Genomic DNA, 7,422 nt, shown 5'->3' with positions numbered 1-7,422 from the left:
ATCCCTCAAGTTCACAACCCCCTCGCTCTGAACACGCGCAATGACTGTGTGGCTCAATAATCAGTGAATGTATCTCATCAGTGGGTCGCGTAAGGCGGTGCTTTTGGTGCTGCTTGCACAGTAGCTTTCTTCCCCAAAACTCAATTGTTCCCATGCTTGCAATCTGGTATCACCGGGTTCTGCTGACTCATTAGCATCTTCATCTGCAAATGTGGTCATGGAGTCGTACCAAATGGGTCTGTCGGTTTCATCACTCGTATAAATACCCAAATTGATTCCTAGCTGGGTGACCGATGTTTTGTACCATTCTCCCCCACACCTGAACTCAATGGCATTCTCTTCCCACATATACAAATCCTTTGTCTTGACAGAAAATGACGCCAGGAATTCCTTGGTCAATTCGGCCACAACTTTCCCTTTTTGATTTAGAACACACGTCCACGGCCCTTTAACAATCCCCTTGTATTTTCCCCATTGGTTTACTTGCTTTAAATTTTCTTTGCAAGCACAGAAGTTGGGGTCTGGATAGCGATTGTTGAGGTAGCCCATTCTTTGTCGGGTGCGTTCGTCTCTGTCTGTTTCTTCGTGAAAGAATATGAAAGCATGCTCATCCTCCCCGTATTCAGCCATCTGTAATTTTCGAACAAGATTAGTTGAACTTTTTGCAAAATTTTCTGAAAAAGTGGAACAGAGGGTAAAGCACGGTGCTGTGCTTCTCAAAGCACGGCCCCATGCTGTAGGCAAGGCGTGGTACCATGCTTCTCAAAGCACGGCCCAATGCTAAGGCTGTTTTGGCATTATTGACCATATTGTCTGATTTGACTTTTGTTGACATACGGTTGACCATGAGGCGTGTTTTGCCAAAACACAGCCTGTGTTTTTAATCCTAATTCTTCAATTGTCAAGACTCGAACATGTGATTCTACCCGGCTTTTTAAGAAGTGTCATTCGGGTTTGACTTTGTTGTATGGATTATCCAAGATCCGAACCCGAATGACATTCTTTTCACAAACTCCCTCAAACCTAAGTGCAAATCTATCTATCAAATTAAAACCCTAGATTTAAACAATTGACTTTTCTATTTTCCGGGTTTTGACCCGATTCACCATCAATTGGTAGGATTTGGGGTTTAATTTGAATCTAGAATGATGAATTTGAACAATATAATTACCAGATTAACATACCTTTTGTTGGAAATCGAATATTTGAAGTAAAGATTTAAGAAATAGGAAAAGGGGCACCGGTTTTCTATTGTAGGCGAAGTTGTTTTAGGGTTAAGTTATAAGGAAAATGTTTTTTATTAGAAAAATCGTAACTGCACTGTAGAGTGGGGCACGGTCCCGTGCTTCATGAAGCAAGGCCCCGTGCTGCATGTTATACTCAGGTTCCATTTTGTTTGTTGTTTATTTAACGTGATGGTCTGATTTTAACGCAAAGTCCTAATAATTCATTAATATGCCAAATATTACAACAAAAATTCAAAACACATGAACTGAGAAATACGAAACTAGCCTAAACGAGAACAAATCCTAACAAGACAAGACAAAGCCTGAGCTACTAACGACCACCATTCCCGAACAAGTCTTGAATGTGTGGTGGGGCTCTTTTGGCTTCCAAGAGCTCGGAAAGCTTTTTGTCAAGCTTCGAGATTTCTAGGTTAAGGTAGTTGAGCTTGAAATCCACATCCTTGTTGTGTCTTTAAATGATGTGAAAATTCTCGAACCTTAGCAGCTCGACTTTTTTTGTCAACTCGGTCAAGCGAGCTTCAATTTGGATGTTGCTTTCGACTTGGTCTCTCACAGTTCTTTGAAGCTTGATGATTTCTTCCTCAATGTGTGCGGAAGAATCAGCATTCTTACATCTACTCACTGGTTTCCACTCCATTATTTTGTTTTCCGTTTCACCATTCTTCGTGATTTCTCGGTTAAGGTAGATGAGCTTGAAATCCACATCTTTGTTGTGACTTTCAATAATGTGGAGATTCTCGAACCTTAGCATCTCGACTTTGTTTGTTAACTCGGTCAAGCGAGCTTCAGTTTGGATGTTGCTTTCGACTTGGTCTCTCACAATGCTTTGAAGCTTGATGATTTCTTCCTCAAGGTGTAAGGAAGAATCACCATTTTTGCATCTCCTCCCTGGTTTCCACTCCATTATTTTGTTTTCTATTTCACCATTCTTCGCGATTTCTTGGTTAAGGTAGTTAAGCTTGAAATCCACATCCTTTTTGTGACTTTCAATGATGTGGAAATTCTTGAACCTTAGCAGCTCGACTTTGTTTGCCAACTCGTTCAAGCGAGCTTCAGTTTGAATGTTGCTTTAGACTTGGTCTCTCACAATGATTTGAAGCTTGATGATTTCTTCCTTAAGGTGTGAGGAAGAACCACCATTCTTGCATCTCCTCACTGGTTTCCACTCCATTATTTTGTTTTCCATTTCAGTAACTTTTAGTTTGCTATGAATGGAATAGTGAGTTTTGCATGCATTATATAGAGACCGGAAAGTCGACCATGGCTTGCGCTTGGTGAAGCACGGCCCCATGCTGCTAGGGGAATATATGTTTCTGAGTAAGAGAATTTTATGGAGTCAGCGCGTATCATGCTGAAGATTCTAAGGTGGCCACGGTCCCGTGTTAGAGGAAGCACGACCCCGTGTTTTTGTCACTGAAATATTTTCGTTGATTTTTGATTTTTCAGCAAAACGAGAGAACATGAATTTTTGGAATGATGTTTTGATGTTAATTGAACAATTTGAACGTCCTAAATTACTTTTCACTAATTAATAAGTCCTAAACACAAGTTTGGGATAAGCCCGGTTTTCCTGAAACATAAATTTTGATCAGGTTAAGTCCGATAGTCCTAAACTTTGTGCCTATTGCACTTGATTACACAAGTAAACATAAAGATGATTGTCCTTAAATTCCACTAAAAGGCTCTCCCCCATCGAATGGCCTGGGTGGAGGAAAGTACGTGAAGCGAAGGACTTAAAACTGAAGTTGTTCGTTGATGTCCAACAGTTCCATTTTCATGCTTTCCACCGGCTCGGTGAGTTGGATGAGGCGCATCTTTGCAAGGAGATTCATTTCGGTGAGTTCTTTAACGTGCTCTTGAAGTTTCACGAGTAGCTAAATTTTGGAAACGTGTCGGGTTTCCTTTCTCGGTTGGCGAGGAACGAGAATTTTGTCATTCATCTCAGCCGGAATATTGATTTCTCAGGGGAGAGTGTTTGTGTTTGCATTTGGTTTGGTGCAAGAAATGCATTGGCAAGAGTTGCAATTTATAGCCAAGCAGTTGCCACGCACGACCCCGTGTTTCTAAGAACACGGCCCCGTGCTTTTGGTCTGACAATTCTGTTACAAACCAGTCTAACTGAGATTTTTACAGCGAAGATTCTGACCCACACATTGTGGCACGGGACTGTGCCTTTAGAGGCACGCCCCCATGTTTGAGACACACACACACACACACACACACACACACACACACATATATATATATATTAAAACCAAATGGACATATTTACAAGGCCTGGTTTGATGAGGGTTCTGGCCAGACCTTACTTCCAGTATGTTCATTGATTTTGGTGAAGGATTACTACCTCCGAGACATCATCGAATGGACCATCGATATTCGGTTTTAATCGATGTCCATTAACTTTGAACTTGTGACCATATGAATTTGAAATCTCGATCGTTCCATAGTAAAAAACTGATTCAACTATGTATGGTCCTGTCCAACGGGATTTCAATTTTCCTGGGAAAAGTCGTAAACGTGTGTTATATAACATTACAAGCTTGCCAACTTGAAACTTTTTGTTTCCCTTCAAATGGGCGTCGTGTAAACGTTTAGTCTTTTCTTTGTAAGACCAGGAGTTTTCATAAGCCAGTGCTCTTAGTTCTTTGAGCTCGTGAATTTGATCTTTCCGATTTTTACTGACGGACATTAGATCAAAATTTACTACTTTAAGAGTCAGTAAGCTTTGTGTTTCAGTTCTATAGGTAGATGACATGCTTTCCCATAAACGAGTTTGAACGGTGTTGTTTCTATGGAGGTTTTGTAGGCTGTCCTAAGGGCCCACAAAGCGTCATCTAACTTTTGTGCCCAATTTTTGCGATTCATTCCTATAGTTCTCCCAAGGATCCTTTTTATTCCCGATTCGAGACTTCTACTAGCCCATTTGTGTGAGGGTGATATGGTGTTGCCAAACAGTGGTGAACTCCATATCGTTCTAAGACTTTGTCCATTAAGGCATTGCAGAAGTGAGTACTTATGTCACTGATTAGGGCTTTTAGAGTGTCGAATCGTGAAAATAACTTTTTCAGATATCGTACTACAACTCGAGCATCGTTAGCGGGGAGAGCTTGTGCTTCTATTCACTTAGATACGTAGTTGACTGCTACAAGGATGTATTTATTTCCGAATGAGTTAGGAAATGAGCCCATGATATCTATTCTCCATACATCAAAGACTTCACAAATTTGAATGACTTTTTGAGCCACTCATTTATGGTTGAGACATTTCAGGCTCTTTGAAAAGCAACACATTCATGGATCAAAGCATGTGTGTCCTTTTATATGGTGGGCCACAAGAATCCTGCATCAAACACTTTTCTGACCGTGATGGCAGTAGTATGGTGTCCACCAGTCGGTCCTTCATGGCAGTGTTTGAGAATATTTAAGGTTTCCTTTCCTGATACACACCTATGGACAACCTGATCGGCTCATATCCTAGAAAAGTAAGGGTCTTCCCAAAAGAGGAACTTTAGGTCGGAGAAGATTTTTTTTTCTTTGTTGATGAGTTTGCCTTTTTCTTAAGATTCTATAAGCTAGATAGTTTGAGAAATCGGCAAACCAAGGACTTTCATCCTCCTCTTTCATGAATGCTCAGATATGCATGAGAACTTCGTGTGGAAAGTTATCATCGATAATTTCCTTGTGAAGTTCTTCTGAAGCTGGGATTCTAAGCGTGAAAGATGGTATGCGGCTACATTCTCTTCTCCTTTCTTGCCCTTAACTTCTATGTCGAATTCTTGGAGTACTAGAATCCATCTGATAAGTCTGGTTTTTTCATCTTGCTTGTTGAAGAGATATCGTATGGTGGCATGGTCGGTGTAAACTATGGTTTTGGAAAGGATTAGGCATGATCAAAACTTTTCAAAAGCGAAAACAACTACTAATAACTCTTTTTCTGTCATGGTGTAATTTTCTTGAGCATCATTAAGAGTTTTACTAGCATAGTAAATTGGGTGAAAATATTTTTCTTTGCGTTGTCCAAGTACGGCTCCAACTGCAAAGTCACTTGTATCGCATATGATCTCGAATGGAAGGGTCCAACCGTGTGTAGTCATGATTGGTGTGTTTACAAGTTTGTCTTTCAATATGTTGAATGATTTAACACATTTTCAGAGAAGACGAATGGTGCATCTTTCTCTATAAGTTTGGTCATCGGTCAAACAATTTTGGAGAAGTCTTTTATGAAACGGCGATAGAATCCTGGGTGACCTAGAAAACTTTTAATGGCTTTGACTGAAGTTGGTGGTGGAAGTTTGGATATGGTTTCAATTTTTGCTCTATCAACTTCAAGTCCTGTTTGGGATATCTCATGACCGAGAACAATGCCTTCTTTGACCATTAAGTGGCATTTTTCCCAGTTAAGAACTAAGTTAACTTCCTCACACCCAGCTAACATTTTATCTAGGTTTTAAAACAATGATCTAAGGAGTCTCCAAAGACCGAGTAGTCATCCATGAAAACTTCCATAGAGTGTTCGATCAATTCCTGAAAGATGGCCACCATTCTTCGATAGGAGGAGGTGCCATATGGACATGTAAAGGTGATTTTCTCCTGATCTTCAAGATTAATTGGAATTTGAAAGTATCCGGAAAATCCATCAAGAAAATAGTAGAACATTTTTCCAGATAAACGTTCAAGCATTTGATCAATAAAAGGAAATGGAAAATGATCTTTTCTTGTGGCGTCATTAAGCTTCCGGTAGTCAATGCAAACTCACCAGCCTGTGATGGTTCTCACTGGTGTTAGTCCGTCCTTCTCGTTTATTACAACTGTTATTCCTCCCTTTTTGGGTACTACTTGAACTAGACTCACCTAAGGTGAATATGAGATTGGGTAGATTAATCATGCATCAAGGAGTTTGATTACTTTCTTCTTCACCACATTTTGCATGTTGGGATTGAGACGTCTTTGATGTTGGACCACGGGTTTGTATTCTTACTCCATGAGGATTTTGTGAGTACAAAGGAAGGACTGATGCCCTTGATATCCATGATCTTCCATGCAATAGACTTCTCATGGTTTTTGAGAACCTTGAGAAGTTCGTATTTCTCTTCTTTAGAAATGTGAGATGAAATAATTACTGGGAGTTGAGAGTCTTTTTCTAGAAAGGCGCATTCGAGATGGTTTGGTAGTTCTTTTTAATTCTAAGGCTGGTGGTTCTTCGATTGATGGTTTTGACTTTTCATTACATTCGATAATCTCACATACTACTCCTGATGGTTCTTGATTGATGTTTGTAGTAAGATTTTCATTTTCTGAAACGGGTGTGGTGATACTGTCAGTTAAGATTTGTGTTTCTAGTGTGTTATTGATGGAAGATTTCTACACATAGCAACTCACGATAGAATCGATGATGTCAACACAGTATAGTGTGTCATCGTGATGTCGCGGATGTTTCATAGATTTTCCATTGTCAAAAGTGATAGCCTCGTCATTTACCCTGAGAGTGAGTTTGCCAGTGCAAACATCAATAATAGACTTTGCAGTGGCTAAAAAGGGTCTTCCTAAAATTAGAGGTACACTTTTGTCTTCTTCCATGTCTAGAATTACGAAATTTACTAGGAAAACAAATTTGTCAATTTTGACAAGCATGTTTTCTACAATGCCCCGAGGGTATTTAACGGATCGGTTAGATAACTGAATGCTCGTGCGGGTGGGCTTTGGTTTTCCTATCCCTAGTTTTGCAAAAACTGCATAAGCCATTAAGTTAATACTAGCTCCTAGTCAGCCAGGGCATTGCTAATAGACAAATTTCCTCTGAGACAATGGATAGTAAAGCTCCCTAAATCGGTCATTTTTGGTGATAGCTTGTTTTGGAGGACAACTGAGCATTCTTCACTTAGGGTGAAATGTGAGCGTTTCTCCATCTTCCTTATGGTCAGCACTTCTTGGAGAAACTTTGCACATTCCAGCATTTCAGCATTGGCTTCGACGAAAGGAATGTTGATTTGGAGTTGTTTAAAGAATTCTAAAAACTTCCCATACTGAGCTTCCAATCTTTCCTGTTTCAGCCGTCCAGGGTATGAAATAGGTGGAACATAAATTCGGACTGGTTCCTTAGGTTGTACGATGCCTGTTGGAACTAGTGTCTCCTGTGTTTTATCAGGGGATGATGTGTGCAAAATTATACACAT

This window comes from Bidens hawaiensis, unplaced genomic scaffold (assembly GCF_021521415.1).
Source record: "Bidens hawaiensis isolate Kalapana, Puna unplaced genomic scaffold, B.hawaiensis_p1.1 tig00038176_1, whole genome shotgun sequence".
In the NCBI taxonomy this organism is placed as follows: Eukaryota; Viridiplantae; Streptophyta; class Magnoliopsida; order Asterales; family Asteraceae; genus Bidens; species Bidens hawaiensis.
The sequence above is the reverse complement of the archived record's forward strand: the minus strand, read 5'-3'. Positions refer to the sequence as shown.